The sequence below is a fragment of the Elephas maximus genome, chromosome 15 (assembly GCF_024166365.1).
Source record: "Elephas maximus indicus isolate mEleMax1 chromosome 15, mEleMax1 primary haplotype, whole genome shotgun sequence".
NCBI lineage: Eukaryota > Metazoa > Chordata > Mammalia > Proboscidea > Elephantidae > Elephas > Elephas maximus.
Window position 1 is genome coordinate 76,750,382 of NC_064833.1, and position 17,557 is coordinate 76,767,938.

A 17,557-nucleotide genomic window follows, 5' to 3' on the forward strand; every position below is an offset into this window, starting at 1 on the left:
TTCCATAAAGATCACAGCCTTGGAAACACTACTGGACAGTTCTACTCTGTCCCACAGGGCCACTCTGAGTTGGAATCGACTCTATGGCAATGGGTATACGCATAAATAACTTTTTAAAGAAAACACTTATTTTTTTTATTAAATTATATTTGATTCAGGACAACCAGGGCTGAGATGGGCTCCTGGCTGTGAGCAGAGGAACATAGCATTTAGTGTCTATCACACTTCCCTGGCCACTGCCTTCTAGTCCATCTGTGCCCAGTCTTCCATTTCCAGGCCATTCTCCACGCTACGTCCAAAATGCAGATGTACCCAAGCCAAGAAATCTTCATGGCCCCCCATTTCCTATAGGATAAAGTTCAGTCTCCTTAGCTGATTACCATTAGCACAGCATACCATGCCCTGTATCCTGGGCATCATCCTTCATTCTACCCCTTCCGCTTGGTGCATGCCAAATCAATCAACCAGGTCCAATCAATTCTACTTTCCAAGGGTCTCTGAAGTCCATCCTCCCTTCTCACTAATACTGCACTAGTCCAAGTTCATCATTTCCTCCTTGATATACCCTGACAGCCTCCCTCCTCAGCCTTTCTCCCCTACTATCTGTTCTCTACTCCCTACATTCTTTTAAGATGCAGATTTTATCCTATTACTTTCCTGCTTATAACCCTTCGAAGCTACCCATGGATTTTAAACTAAAATTTAAACTCCCTAACAAGGCCAGTCCCTCAGACGTTGCCCTGCCTCTTCTTCCACTGCCATCTCTTGCCAATTCCTTCTTCTCCACTCAGACTCCATTTCTACTACCTACACTGTTCAGTTCTTTGAACATACCACTCTCTTTCCTCTGAGTATTTGCTATTCCCTATCTTAAAAATTCCCCCTCCCTTCCCCCAGATCTTCCAACATTACCTGGATCACATCTTCTGCATGAAGTGTCAGAAATGATAACAGTGTCTTACCAGACCAGACCATTTGCCGTCAGTCAATTCTGACTCATGGTGGCCCCATATATGTCAGAGTAGAACTGCACTCCATAGGGTTTTCAGTGGCAGGTTTTTCGGAAATAGGTTTTTCTTCTAAGGTGCCTCTGGGTGGACTCAAACCTCCAGCCCTTCAGTTAGCCACAGAGCATGTTAACCATTTGTACCACCTAGAAAAAACCCATCGCTGTCGAGTCGATTCCGACTCATAGTGATCCTATAGGACAGTGTAGAATCGCCCCATAGGGTTTCCAAAGACTGGCTGGTGGATTCAAACTGCCAACCTTTTGGTTAGCAGCCGAACTCAAAACCATTTCACAACGAGGGGACTCCAACAATGTCATAAGAATGTCATAAATGAGGCAGAAAGCAGAGAGAAGTAGTTGCCCCTTTCAGGCAGGAATCCTGGAGGAGGCCACATTAGGAGATGAACTAACAGAAGAGCTGAAGAAACTGAATGGGTAAGATCACGGAGGCCGGAAGGTACTTGGTGGGTGGAGAATGGAAAGAAGATGAATCTGTGGATCTACTGGGAATGTAGGGTTAGGGCAGGATGGGCGAATGGTTTGGCAGTGTTGAGAAGAGCGGAGGAACCAAGCTGGAAAAGATGTTGTTGTTGTTAGGTACTAATGAGTTGGTTCCGACTCACAGCAACCCTATGTACAATAGATTGAAAAGCTGCTGAGTCCTGCGCCATCCTCACAATCATTGCTATGTTTGAGTCCATTGTTGCAGGAGCACTGTGTCAGTCCATCTCGTTGAGGATCTTCCTTTTTTTCACCAACCCTTTACTTTACCAAGCATGATGTCCTTTTCCAGCTACTGGTCCCTCCTGATAACATGTCCAAAGTACACGAGAAGAAGTCTCACCATCCTTGCTTCTAAGGAGAGTTCTGGCTGTACTTCTTCCAAGACTGATTTGTTCATTCTTTTGGCAGTCCATGGTATATTCAACATTCTTAGCCAACACCATAATTCAAAGGTATCAATCCTCCTTCATCTCCCTTATTCATTGTCCAGCTTTCACATGTATATAAGGTGATTGAAAATATCATGGCTTGGGTCAGGCATACCTTAGTCCTCAAAGTGACATATTTCGTTTTTAGCAAAAATGAAAAACTTACTGCTGCCGAGTAGATTTCAACTCATAAGGACCCTGTGGGACAGAGTAGAACTGCCCCGTAGGATTTTCAAGGGTGCAATCTTTACAAAAGCAGACTCCTGCATCTTTCTTCTGCAGAGCCTCTGGTGGGTTTGAAGGGCTGACGTTTCTGTTAGCAACCGAGCACTTAACCACTGCACTACCAGGGATCCTTTAGCAAAGATGAGGGGCCTTGAAAGCCAAGAGGAGGAGTTTAATTCTCATTTGTAGGCAACAGGGAAAATGTGAATTGTTTGGGGAGTGGCAATCAGGAATCTATATTCAATAACAGTGGGACCAACAGAGTGCAGAGGAGTGACGCTGGGAGATGAGTCATATTAGGAAACGAAGATGAGAGCATGGACCAGGGAGGCAGGAGGCAAAACCTAAAGGAAGTAATGGCTTCAACCAACTGGCCTGATGACCAAGGCAAGAGGAGGGAGACCCAGGAATCAGAGGACTCGAGATTCTAGCCAGAGTATCTAGGAGTATGGTTAGGTTCCTGGCTGATATGGGAACCACAAAATAGGGAGCAGGCTTGGGGGAAGATAATGAATTAGATTGAAAGCATGTCCAATTTAGGGTGTAAGTTCAGGAAGCCAGTGTCTGAAACCAGACATGAACCTGGCTCTGATATCCAGGGCCTTTCTCATAAACCACCTGTTGGCGTTCATTTCATCTTTCCTGGTGCTGGTAGGTTGCCATGACTTCTGTTTTCCATACCCCAATGGAGCCACATGAATTGTTTGCTTTGCATGCAAAGTGCGAGGTTGTAAAGACAAGAGAAAGAGTGGAGATAAGGTCTGTGAGTAAGAAAGGACCTTTTGCTGGTGCCAGAACTTGCACTAAAAGGTTTTTCTCCCTAGCTTTTGCGTCAGGTGCTATTCTGTTTTTCTTCCTTCAAGATTCTGCTCAAGAACCAGCTCTGCCATGACAAGCCACGTGAACGCTCCAGATAACTGAACTTCTCATCTTTGAACTCTGTACTCTGACACATTTGGAAGTCCACAATGCTCACTTTTTTCACATAATTATGTTTTCCTTGTTTGCTATTGACTCTGGGTGGTGAAAATGATTTGTGCTTGACTACCAACCTAAAAGTTGGTGGTTCGAACCCACCTAGCGGCACTGCAAAAGAAAGGCTTTGTGATGTGTTTCCAAAAGGTCACAGCCAACTCCATAGAACTCAGTTCCACTCTGTAACACAAGGGGTTGTCATGAGTTATCATCAGCTCAAAAGCAAAAGGTTTGGGTTTTCTTTGCTGTTGAACTCTTTGCGGATATATGGTTTGCCTCCATAACTAAATTCTTAATTCCTAAAGAATAGAATTTATGGCAAACACATAATTTTATTATTGCCACAGTACCTGATACAGTCCCAGGTACATATTATGTTTTAAAGAAATACAAATTGGATTGAAATTGGCACTGAATTCATTAGGGTAGAAAGGAGAATAGGAAATAACCACTTCGAAAGAATGTGGTAGATAGGAGAGAATGTGTTGACTATGGAAGAGGGACAGTATCAGTTCCTAACATAAAAAGGAACAATTCTAACATAAAAGAACACTTTTTCCCTTTTAATAATAATGATTTTGCATTGTAAATATGTTTGAAAGCAGGTGGAGGATCTGGGCTTCTAATTGTCGAGTAAGTTGTCTTCTCAGCTAGCTAAAAAGTCTATTTTCCTTGGACTGCCTTTTGTTTATAAACGATATTGGTAAAATAAAAGTTGGGACTTGTCTTTTGCAGTTAATTATACTCGGTAGTACTAAACAGTGCTCAAAATGGCAAGACTGAAGATAAATCTTGCACCTCCTTTTAGTTAGCATTCCATTTGCATGGCCAACATGATGATGTTTGGGCAAATTAACAGAAGGGTATTTACAACTCAGCACATGACATTATTCCCCAGATTGAAGAGGTGGGACAACTCCAAGTATTGGAGTGACCAAACTGTGTACTTGTCAGGATGGAGGGAGGTCTCTGTGGGTGTGGGGTTAAGGAGATAGAAAGCTGGTTTTGTGTTGTGATTCAACACAAGTACCAATAGACCTCTGATCACTTTTGTCTCTATGCATTTATTCTAGATATTTCATATAAGTGGGATCATACAATATTTGTTCTTTTGTCTCTAACTTATTTCCACTCAACATGTTTTCAAGGCCCATCCATGTTGTAGCACATCATTTCTCTTTACGGCTATGTAATATTCCATTGTGTGGAGAGACCACATTCTGTTTACCCATTCATCTGTTAACGGAAACTTGGGTTGTCTCCACTTCTTGGCTATTGTGAAGAATACTGCAATGGACACTGGTATACACGTATCTGTTTGGGGCTTGAAGCTTTTAATAGGGGATACAATAAGGAGTAGGAGAAGGAGAGGCTCAAATTTAAAAGAGGTTTACTTTACGGGTTCTCAGTAGTTCAGGTGCAGCGTGATCATGCCTCTGGAGGTTGACAAGGACGAGGGCTACGTGCTTGTTCCACAATTCTGCCAAGGGCTCCATTCTTCCATCTCATTTCAGAGCATACCTTTTCCTTCTTGAAGTTCCCAACAGGCATGGGGTAAACAGCAGGAGAGCTCCTTCAAACGCCTGCTGGCTCTGGGTCACATTCCTTTGCAGACTTCAGAGGCCTTGGGTTACAAAGGCCTCGTTGCACAATTCTTAAGAGAGAGGGCATGGGGGCTGGGTTGGGGTAAAGGGGAGTGTCCTAAATGTGTCAGAGAGCCACGTGTGGCCAGATGCCAAGGCACCCTCAGGTGGTGACAGCAAGAGAGAGTCCAACGTCTCAGTTTCTCTGGGGAGGTAGCGTTCTTTTACGTTTTTCTTCCCCCCCTTCCAAGGCTGTTAAATAAAAGACTTGTCAGGCTGCATCTTCTCAGTTAATTTGAGGGAAAACGTTTCAAATGTTCACTTGGCATACCTGTGTTTCAGTTTTCTTGAGTTTTGAGACTGGGAAACCACAATGAAGAATCCGAAACTAAAACTCCTTTCATCCCCCCATTTTCCACAATCAGCTTTGCTCTGTAGTCTTAGGCTGTTGTATGTGCAAAACTACTCAACATGTGACACAGCTTCTGTAAACTGATATGGGAGCTGAAAGATGTTACTACAGCCCACTTAAAACCCTCTATCATGATGGAGTGCCCTTTCTTGTTGGTAATCACTTCATAATTCTCTTTCATTAAAGACAGTCTATGTGGAAAACCAGAAACATGGAAGGTCTTTACAGGGTGTACACTTTTTAGTTGGCTGAAAAACAATCTAGTGGCCTAGAAAATATTCACCAGACCTTTCTAAGGGTAGTGACAGAGTTGATGGCAGTGAAATTCAGGTCTCTATATTCAACAATTCTTCATTTCAATTTCTTTCAGCATTTGGGCCTCTGGATGGTATGAATATATTTGCAATGAATTCTGCTGGAGAAACCTTGAGCACCTGTGTCTAGGGAGTGCCTGGGGCCAAGCTTGCAGATTAATTGGGGATGCAAGACAAATACAGCTTTGCCTACAACAAACTCTGGACAAGACTAAAGCCTCTTCCACACTATCAAAAAGATTGCAAATAAAATATTAATGAATTCATGGGATAAGTCAGGGAGGCTCCTAGAGCAGACATATTAGGGTCGGTAGGTATGGGTAGGTGAACTACCACAGATGGATGTAACAGCTTCACACTGGTCACTCACATGTACATTCACATATTACGTATATATATGCATACTACTCTATGGGTCACTATGAGTCGGAATCGACTCGACGGCACTGGGTTATGCATACTACGGAGTATACACACACATCTAGATGCATGTATAAACAAAGTGTAATCTACCTAACACGAAAAAGGTAAGGCCACAGGGAAGAATGTGTATTTATTATAAAGCAAACAGATCAGTTGCCCACGAGTCAATTCGAACTCATAACAACCCTGTGTGTGTCAGAGTAGGACTGTGTTCCATAGGTTTTTCGGTGCCTGAATTTTTGGAAGTAGATCACCAGGCCTTTTTTCTAAGTTACCTGTGAGTGGATTAGAACCTCCAACTTTCTGATTAGCAGCTGAGTGTGTTAACCATTTGCACCACCCAGAGTCTCCCTTATGAAACAGAATGCTAATTATACAAACAGTTTTTTTAAGGAACTGCTTCAAATCAGGCCTCAAGGCACAGAAGACTGTCCAGTTCCCTGGATTTATTTTCATTGTTGTCTCAGCCTTTTGGATGGGTCTCCGGTATCTTTTCTGACCTTGACCAAAGCTTATTTTGTTTGAAGCTGTGAAGGCTAGGAGGGCTTTGGTGAATAGAGTACTTGTATTTTCCAATAACCACACCAAGGTGATAAAATGAGGTTTTCTCATTTTGGAATATTCTAATTTAGAAATTAAAAGAGTCAGTTCAAATATGAATCAATAAATTCATTCAACATGAATTAGGGGCATAGTTTATGGAGAGGTCACCAAGCTGAGAATGACAGGACATGAATTTTAGTCCCCAGACTAGTACTAACTAGTTCCATGAACTTAACCAAGACACTTACCTTTCTGTGGTGGTGTCTGCTTCTGGAAATGAGGGTGTTGGAATGGATGATGTCTGAGTTCCCCTCCCATCCTAGGATTCTGTGGTATGTGACTTACACAACAGCCAGAGAACATGGTAAATGTAGATACAAACGGGCCAGGACATTCTGCGTTTTGTCACTATTATTTATCTTTTTTGTTGTCGTGGTGGTGGTGGTAACCACCGGTTGCCACTGAGTCGATTTTGACCCACGTCAACCCCATGTGTCTCACGTAGAACTGCACTCCATAGGGTTTTCAATGACTGACTTTTCAAAAATAGATCTCCAGGACTTTCTTCCAAAGTACCTCTGGGTGGACTTAAACCACCAACCTTTGGGTTAGTAGCCAAGAACATTCATCGTTTTGCACCACCCAGGGAGGACCATGGTACATACACAGGTAACAAAACTGCCATCTAAACATTCCTCAGTTTACAGTTCAGTTGCATTAATTGTGCTCATCACGGTGCGCAACCATCCCCATCATCCTTCTGCAGACATTCTGTGTTTTGTGGATGTTATTTTAGGCTTAACTTAGTTTTCAATGACTATAAAATGAGCTAAGTCTGAAAATGGGACCAAGGACGTTTTCATTTTCAAGGGCTTACCTTAGATCATAATCTAATTACGAAAATCATGCTAAATTGTTCAGATGGGAATCAGATGTGTGCTGTAAAGTTAATATGCAAATACATTTTATTTTTCTCTATAACTCGATTTATTCACATGCTTTGGGTTATCACTACTTTCATAGAGTGTGAGGGTATTGACCTTATTACTGTGATATATTCATTCATGATGTGCTGAAGTCCAAAAAGCATTAAAATTGGGTCTTGTGCATAGAGATTCGGTCTCCCCCCTTGCCTGTTTGTGGGTGAGGTCCACTGCGGATAACTACCTGTCAGGACGCTGGCCTGCCGCTTCCACTGAGGAAGCACGGCTAGACACTCCGATCCTCCGTGCAGAGCTCCGCGCGCCTGGCTGCGCAGCGCTGGGCTCTGACGGGGTCGCAGTGAGCAAAGACCGGGTGGGAGTCGAGCGGAGATGAGTCAGGCCTGGCCTCGGGCCCGCGCTCCGCCCTACCGGTAAACAGAACAGTTCTTTGCCATCGTTCTGGGCCTCCCAGGGCCCCAAGACTCCGGGAAGAAACAAACAGGTTAGAAGCCAAAACCTCAGGGCAAGGTAAAGAAAACAGAACTGTCCGCGTCCCCAGTGATGATTTCATTGGCGCGCGGCCCACAGAGGAGGAGGCGGCGGCGTCGAGGTCTCCAGCTGAACTGCTGTTTTACTGACTTCTCCACCATAAGGCCCTACTCTTCCACTGTTTACAGGGAGTGGCCTTTTGCCTTTTAAGGCTTGAAATTTCAAAACTACTCTTTAGAGCCAATCGCAGTTGCTAACCCATAATAAATATTTCCCCTCCTTTTATTACTTGTCTTTTTTTTTAAATACTATCCTCTATTAAAACACGTCTTCCATTTAACTTATTTTGTTTATTCTTCCCTGTCATTCTGGGGAGAAACTCTTAAAAGAAAACCGCCTGGACAGAAGAATAAACATCACCAAGCAACAAATTTGGATGACTTTAGAAAGTAATATTGCACCGGCCTCTTGAGTTATCTGTGCCTTCTGCATTTTCCCAGTGGTTAGGGAGAGGACAAAGAACCCAAACCCGTTGCCATTGAGTTGATTCTGACTCATAGAGACCCTATAAGACAGAGTAGAACTGCCCCCATAGAGTTTCCAAGGAGTGCCTGGCGGATTTGAACTGCCGACCCTTTGGTTAGCAGCTGTAGCACTTAACCACTATGCCACCAGGGTTTCTAGGGAGAGGACAGGGGAGGGCTAATAGCCTGGGAAATGGCATCCTAGTGTGACTTCACGATAATAATTATTGCCGGGCTGCTGGGAGGATGCACCCCAACCCCAATTCCCGGGGACCACTTTTGGCCCCTCTACTGTTCCTTTGCAACAGAGTCTTCATGCTTACCTGTTATCCCTGCACCCTAGGGTCCTCTCCTCCTTTTCCTTTAGATACCAGCAATTTCTATTCTAACCTTAGCAAATGTCACCTACCTGAACAGATGACATGGCTGGCTGTTTCCTTCTTGCTCCTTCAGGTACTGTCCCACCTCCAATAGGTCACAGCTGAATCTCCTTTTACAATCTCTTTCTCAGGAGTAAAGGTCGAGCCTGGTGCTGGACTCTGTGATGTCACAAAGTAGAATCCTTGCTCCTCCAGAAGGCCAGACTGAGCCTCTCTGGCTGCACCACTTCCTCTCCCACCCAGGCAGGGGGTGGGCAAAGGCAAAGTTTCTGTTTACTCGGCCGCTCAAAACCTTGTTAGGGATCTCAAGGGAGGACGCCCATTGCAGTTCATAAACTGATCCATGGAATTACAGAATGTTAATGCAGAGAGAGACCTTGGAGACCATCAGGCTGCTAGGCTAACGCCTTCGTTATGCAGATGAAAAACAGGACTTGTGTGGTTGAGTAGGAGTCCCTGGGTGGTGCAAATGGTTGATGTGCCCAGCTGCTAACCAAAAGGTTGGAGGTTAGAGTCCCTCCAGAGGCACCTTGGAAGAAAGGCTTGGGAATCTACTTAAGAAAAATCAGTCACTGAAAATCAACCCTATGGAGCACAGTTCTACTGTGACACACATGGGGTCGTCATGAGTCAGAGACAGCCCAGCAGCAAGTGGAGGTGGTGGTGGTGGTGGTAACGGCCAGTAAGCCGGCTAAACCTAGAACCCAGGCACCCTCGGTTTCAGCAGCTTGCCCCCGACTTCCGGCCACACTGGTCTGCTGTCTGGATTTTGTCAACATCGTGGTTTTCCGATAGTCAGCTCATCTGTCATATTTAGTCCGAATCACCTCAATGGCAATGGGGACCCACGACGGGAGACCATTCGAATAATTTACATTGTGGGAGACACCAAAGTCTCAGCGAAGATCATCAGTTTTTCTGGCAACCATAGGTGCCAGATTCAGAAATCTTAATCCACCAGCCCAATTCCAGATTAACATGTTACTTCTGAGTAGCTAATATTTTCACTGAGATTTCACTATAAGCAACAAAGCTCAAATAAAAGCCCAGGATTAGCACTGACTTCTAGGCTATAGCAGCTTCTACTGTTGATTAAGAAGCGAACAGGAAGGAACTATCAGGAATAAAATAGATTCCCACTGGGATGTAGTTCTTTTCTCTTCCATATCCTTCACTTTTTCTAGACACTGCCCCCTATATGCCAAGAGGAGCCCTGGCGCTGCTATTTGGCAGTTGGAACCCACCAGCAGCTCCTCGGAAGAATAGTCTGCTACCATAAAGATTACAGCCTAGTGAGGGCTAGGGACCATGATCTCAGGGAACATCTAGGTCAATTGGCATAACAAAATTCATGAAGAAAATGTCCTATATCCAACTTTAATAAGTAGCATCTGGAGTCTTAAAAGCTTGTAAGCAGCCATCTTAGATACGTCTAGTGGTCCCATCCCATCTGGAGCAAAGGAGAATGAAGAAAATGAAAGATAAAACGGAACTATTAGGCCAAAGAACTAATGGTCTACAAGTACCACAGCCTCCACCAGCCTGAGCCCAGAAGAACTAGATGGTGCCTGACTACCACTACCAACCGCTCTGACACAGATCACAACAGAGGGTCCTGGACACCGTGGGAGAAAAATGTAGAACAGAATTCAAATTCACACACACACACACACAAAAACCAGACTTACTGGTCCGACAGAGACTGGAAGAACTTCCAAGAATATGGCACTCAGACAGCCTGCTAACTCAGAATTGAAGTCACTCCTGCAGTTCACCCTGCAGCCAAAGATTAGACAGGACTATAAAACAAACAATAACATACGTGAGGAACTTGCTTTTAGTTCAGTCACGTATACGAGACCAAAAGGGCAACATCAGCCCCAAAGCAATGATGAGAAGGCAGAGACAGGAAAGATGGACAGATGGAAATGGAGAATTGGGGTGTCGAAAGGGAGAGTGTTGACACATTGCAGGGATTGCAACCAATGTCACAAAACAATTTGTGTATATATAAGTTGTTGAATGAGAAACTAATTTGCTCTGTAAAGTTTCACTTAAAGCACTATTAAAAAAAAAAAAAAAAGACCACAGACTAGGAAACCATATGGGGCAGTTTCACCAACCCATCTCACTGAAGATCTTCTATAGGGTCACCATATGAGTCCTGTATGAGTCAGAATCATCGGCAGTGGGATGGGATGGGATGGGGAGCCCCATATGGTACTAAAAAATTATCTGTATTGTGTGGGACTGCTTGTATTTGTGAAGCCAGAGAATTGTGCTTTCAGAATCTCTCAAGAGGGGGCATATATTGCACTTTTATAATGCCAGCAACTAACATTTCATACCATGCATTAGCATTTATAAGCCGTTTTCACATATTCATTTAATATTCACAACTTGGTGAAGTAAACAGTGCACTATCTTTAGTACAATTTTATGGATGAGAAAATTACAGCTTACAGAGGTTGGGACTTGCACAAGATCACAAAGCTAATTAAGTGGAAGGGCTAATATTAACTACAACCCAGATCTTCCAGCGAAGTATTTTCCCCCACCATGGGGTTTCCCCAGGGTGGGAGGAGTTGTCATTTGGCCCCAGAACACATTTGAAGGCAATTGCTTTAAGTAACTCTTTTTTAGTAATGAGGAAGAAATTATTGCCATGGGTCATAAATACAACTTCACTGACCTCCTAAATACCTTCATAAAAACTTAGAGAAATGGTTAATGAAAACTAATTTCCAACAGTAAAATAATATAATTATTGCCCTTCTACCCAACAATTCCATGTCTGTGAATTCTCCTAAGGGAACCATCGTGGATATGAACAAGTATTTAGCTACAGGAATGTTCTTTGAAGCAACTAAACATCCAACATTAGAAAAGTAGTTAAATGGATTCTGCCAAACTCATGAAAAAAATAATGTTGTAGTTCAGGGTTTCCCAAAATTTGAATATTAATACCAGCATTAATATTTTTCTCTAAATTAACACACATTTGCCTGAAGTAAGTATATGTAAGGTAATTTTTATCACTACATAAATGGAAATCAGTATGAGTTACCTAAAGTGTCAGACAACCATAAGAACAAATATAGTGAAAACATAATCATGTTTGATAGATAGCTGCCATAGAGTCTGCTCCGATTCATGGCGACCTTATGTACAAAAGAACAATATGTTGCCTAGTCCTGCATCATCCTCACAATCCCCGACATGTTCAAGTCCATCGTTGTAGCTGTTTCACCAATCCATCTCACTGAGTATTTTCCTTGCTTTCACTGACCCTCTACTTCACCAAACCTGATGCTCTCCTCCAGTGATTGGTCCCTCCTGATGATGTGTCCAAAGCAAACAAGTCGGACAATGTTCTGTTGTGATCCATAAGATTTTCATAATTTTTGGAAGTAGATCACCAAACCTTTCTTCTTAGTCTGTTTTAGGCTGGAAGCTCCATGAAATCTGTCCAGCATGGGTGACCATGCTGGTGTTTGAGATACTGGTATCATAGCTTCCAGCATCATAGCAACCTGCAAGCCACCACAGTATGACAAACTGACAGATGAGTGACAGAAAGTAATGTTATCAATGCATTAATTTTGTCCGATGCCTTGCAGAAAAACATACTGATTTAATCAGATCATAGTTAAAACCCTTTATTTCCATCACAAATTTCACCTTTCTGCAATAAAAATCTTTTTTTCACTGCTTAGAGCTGATAGCTCCAATAGGGAACTGAAATGAAGCTCAGGTCTGATTCCACATGGCAGTTTTACACACACACACACACACACCTTGCATACCAAAAAACTGTCAACTTCCAGAAGTGATTCTTTGACATACCACTGAAAAGAACACAGCTGTATGCACAGTCTACAGAGCCCACACTAACCTTTTGTACAACTTGAAACAGTGGTTCTCAGGGACTGTATTACTGTCTAGGAAGCATTTCAGAAATATGTGAGTGTTTTAGGTTGTTGCAGTTATTGGGAGTCTGCAATATGGAGCATGGTTCACCACAACCAACAATTAACTCATTGTTCTGAATGACATTAAATGTCTTACAGAAAATCTGAGTAGATCAAAAACCTATTCATAATAATCTGAGCCAGACCTAAATCCATTTAACATGTAAACACAAATTTTTTTTGTACAGCTCTTATACGTGTTGTTTTTTTTCCCCAGAAATGGAATGGCTCTGTACATCAGGGAAGATCATACTTCATTTTGTTCAGAAATTTGCCAAAAGTTGTTCACAATTGTGGAAAATCACATCACCAATGGCCGTATCACCTGTAAAACACACCTGTATCAGTCTGCACTTGTAGCTTCACATCCTCAGCAAGTCTACCTGTGAGAAGGGGCATCTGACTACTTCACTATGTAGTCCAGGGGAGCCAAGCACAAGCATTTAACACATTGAAATGTGTATTATTTTATACAATTTTTTAAAATTTCTCCTTTTTATCCAGCTTAGGGCACCATATTGATTTTTATTAAATTACGTACATTGGTAGACTATCTATGAATATCACCTGAGGACTGAACAGGGTGAGTTAAAAAATTATCATTAAAAGGGAACATGTATCCAATAGGTTGAGTACCAGTGATAAATTCCAAGCAGTTATCTGAGACATTCATGGGGGTGAATGAGGCTCACACTATAAGTTATATTCTTCATAAAGTTCATTTTCACAGTGATATCTCTTTAGACTTGATCAAACCTATCATGTCTGCAAAACTACAGGTTCAAAGTGCTAATTATATATTTTTCAATTATTCACAAAGAAAAAATATGCAACCACTCAAAAATTTTTAAATATGTTCACGTAACACCAAACATCATCTTGTGCATCTCATATATTATTACACTTTAGGAAATACAAGGTTTTCCATTTTAGTGATACAGAAGAATAGAAGAATGCACAAAGATAATATGGAGCAAAAAAAGTAGTTTGTAAAAAAGTAGGTACCATTTCAAATGAATACATATATTGAGAAAAAAATTGAAAGATATACACCAAAATATTAACAGTGGTTACATCAGAATGGGAGACTAGGTGAAATTTACTTATTTTGTTTGTATGCATTTTCTAAAGGTTTTAGAAAGGACATGTATTATTCCTGAATTAAGAAAAAAAAATCCCAACATCTATCCTAAGTACAACACTATCAGTGATAGGATAATATCCATACACCTACAAGGGAGACCAGTTAATATAACTATTATTCAAATTTACGCACCAACCACTAATGCCAAAGATGAGGAAATTGAAGATTTTTACCAACTTCTGCAGTCTAAAAATCATCAAACATACAATCAAGATGCATTGATAATTACTGGTGATTGGAATACGAAAGTTGGAAACGAGAAGGATCTGTAGTTGGAAAATATGGACTTGGAGATAGAAATGACACCAGAGATCACGTGATAGAATTTTGCAGGACCAACAGCTTATTCACTGCAAGCATCTTTTTTCAAAAACATTAACAGCGACTATACACATAACCGCACTGGATGGAAAACACAGGAATCATATCGACTACATGTGTGGAGAGAGACAATGGAAAAGCTCAATATCATCAGTCAGAACAAGGCCAGGGGCCAACTGTGGAACAGACCATCAATTGCTCATATGGAAGTTGAAGATGAAGAAAATTAAGACAAGCCCACAAGAACCAAAATACGACCTTGAGTCTATCCCACCTGAATTTGGAGACCATCTCAAGAATAGATTTGACATGCTGAAGACTAATGACCTAAGATCAGACAAGTTGTGGGATGACATCAAGGACACCATACATAAAGAAAGCTAAAGGTCATTAAAAAGACAAGAAAGAAAGAAAAGACCAAAATGGATGTCAGAAGAGACTCTGAAACTTGCTCATGAATGTAGAGTAGCTAAGCTTCTCCCAAGTCGAAAGAACTGAAGAAAAATTTCAAGCCTTGAATTGCAAAATTGAAGGATTCTAAAGGGAAAACATTGAGTGACACATGAAGTATCAAAAGAAGATGGAAGGAATATACAGAGTCACTGGACCAAAATCAATTGGTTGACGTTCTACCACTTCAAGAGGTAGCATATGATCAAGAACCAATGGTACTGAAGGAAGAAGTCCAAGCTGCACTGACGGCGTTGGTGAAAAACAAGGTTCCAGGAATTGACAGAATACCAGTTGAGGTATTTCAACAAACAGATGCAGCACTGGAAGTGCTTATTTGTCTATGCCAAGAAATTTGGAAGACAGCTATCTAGCCAATGGACTGGAAGAAAGCCATATTTGTCCCCATTCCAAAGAAGGGTGATCCAACAGAATGTGAAAATTATAGAACAATATCATTAATGTCACAGACAAGTAAAATTTTCCTGAAGATAATTCAAAAATGCTTGCAGCAGTACATCAATAAGGAACTGTCAGAAATTCAAGCTGGACTTAGAAGAGGAGATGGAAGGAGGGGTATCATTGCTGATATCAGATGAATCTTGGCTGAAAGCAGAGAATACCAGAAAGATATTGACCTGTGTTTTATTGACTATTCAAAGGCATTCAACTCTGTGGATCATAACAAGTTATGAATAGCACTGAAAAGAATGGGAATTCCAGAACACTTAATTGTGCTCATAAGGAACCTGTACATAGACCAAGAGGCAGTTATTTGAACAAACAAGGGGATACTGCATAGTTTAAAATAAGGAAAGGTGCGCATCAGGGTTGTATCCTTTCACCATACCTATTCAATCTATATGCTGAGCAAATAATCAGAGAAGGCTGAACTATATGAAGAAGAATGTGGCACCAGGATTGGAGGAAGTCTCATTAACAACCATTGGTATGCAGAAGACACAACTTTGTTTGCTTACAGTGAAGAGGACTTGAAACACTTACTGATGAAGATCGAAGGCTACGTCCTTCAGTGTGGCTTGCACCTCAACATAAAGAAAACAAAAATCCTTACAACTGGATCAATAAGCAACATCGTGATAAACAGAGAAAATATTGAAGTCAAGGATTTCATTTTACTTGGATCCACAATCAACACCCATAGAAACAGCAGTCAAGAAATTAAACAACTTGTTGCATTGCACAAATCTGATGCAAAAGACCTCTTTAAAGCATTCAAAAGCAAAGATATCACTTTGATGACTAAGGTGTGCCTGACCCAAGCCATGATATTTTCAATTATCTCATATGATGCATGTGAAAGTTGGACAATGAATAAGGAAGTCCAAAGGAGAATTAATGCCTTTGAATTATGGTGTTGGCAAAGAATACTAAACATACCATAGACTACCAGAAGAACAAACAAATCTGTCTTGGAAGAAGTACAGCCAGAATGTTCCTTGGAAGCAAGAATGGAAAGACTTTGTCTCCTGTACTTTGGACAAGTCATCAGGAGGGACCAGTCCATGGTGAAGGACATTATGCTTGGTAATATAAAGGGTTATTGAAAAAGAGGAACACCCTCGATGAGATGGACTGACACAGGCTCAAATATAGCAACGATTGGGAGGATGGCACAAGATCAACCAGTGTTTCATTCTGTTGAACACAGGGTTGCTATGAGTTGGAACTGACTCAACAGCACCTACCAACAACAACAACATAGGTATCTATTGTTTGACTTCTTTAGCAAGCATTACTACTTTTGCAATTAAAAAATCTCATATAGAAAAGAAGGTATAAAAATGTTAAAGTGGGGAGAAGAGCCAAGATGTCAGCTTATTCAGATACACAATGCCATCCCTCTACAGCAAAGACCTGAGAAATCAAGCAAAACAGTTACAAATGACAATCCTGGAACCCTGAGGATCGAATGAAAGGATAAAAAAATAAATCGAACACTGACTGGGAGAAGTTGAACAGTGAATCAAGAGAGAAATGGAGTGGAGGCGTTCTGCCAGTCAGCCTGGCACAGGGTGGCTGTCTAGAGACAAAGCCAGCAGCGATCCCAGGTGAGGAACACAGGAAGGCAACTTCAAGGAACTCCCAATAGGAGACATAGAATCTATGTAGAGATACCCAGAGTGAAGCAAGGTGAGCAGGACATGAACTAGAGCTAAGAGGGAAAGTACAGGATGGAGGGCAAGAACTTCAGGGATCTTGGCATCCACAGAACAGGGAGGGAGCCAGGACTCAGAGATGGGGTGACTGTCCAGTAGCCATCCATGACCATCAGGGCCCATGGCATGCACAGAGTAATAGATCCGTAGAGAAAAAAAAAAAAAAAAAACTATAGCAAGAAATCAAGAGAGACCTACAAAAATGGAAAAACATACCATGCTCATGAATAGGAAGACTTAACATTGTGAAATTTTCAATACTAACCAATGTGATCCCAATCCAAATTCCAATAACATTCTTTAACAAAATGGAAAAATTAATCTTCAACTTTATACAGAAAGGAAAGAGGCCCTGGATGAATAAAGAATTATTGAAGAACAATGTAGGAGGCCTCACATTTCCCCACCTCAGAAACTACTATACAGCCACAGTATTCAAAACAGACTGGTACAATGACAGAGACATTGACCAATGGAACAGAATTGAGAGCCCAGAAGTAAATCCATCCACCTGTGGACAACTGATTTTCGACAAAGCATCAAAGTCCATTAAATGGCGACAAGACAATCATTTTAACAAATGGTGCTGGAAAAACTGGATATCTATTTGCAGAAAAATACAACAGGATCCATACCTCAAACCATACACAAAAAATAAAATGGATCAAAGACCTAAAACTATAAACTCGATGGAAAAAAAAAAAAGGAACAAAGTCAGAGGCCCTAATTTATGGCATATATAGACTATCAAACATGACT

General features: G+C 41.6%; 1 protein-coding gene across 2 annotated transcripts in view; it reads right to left on the reverse strand.

Moving 5' to 3' along the window:
• DNAJC5B (DnaJ heat shock protein family (Hsp40) member C5 beta) overlaps window positions 1–17,557 on the reverse strand; it is a 156,865-nt gene that overhangs the window by 96,403 nt on the left and 42,905 nt on the right. Inside the window, exon 1 of one of the 2 annotated variants that reach the window (XM_049854121.1) lies at window positions 6,665–6,691. The exons of the other annotated variant lie outside the window; for it this stretch is intronic. The gene's annotated coding sequence lies outside the window, so the exon portion shown is untranslated. Of the gene's footprint in view, window positions 1–6,664; window positions 6,692–17,557 lie in introns of those variants that run through there. 2 annotated transcript variants of the gene reach the window in all.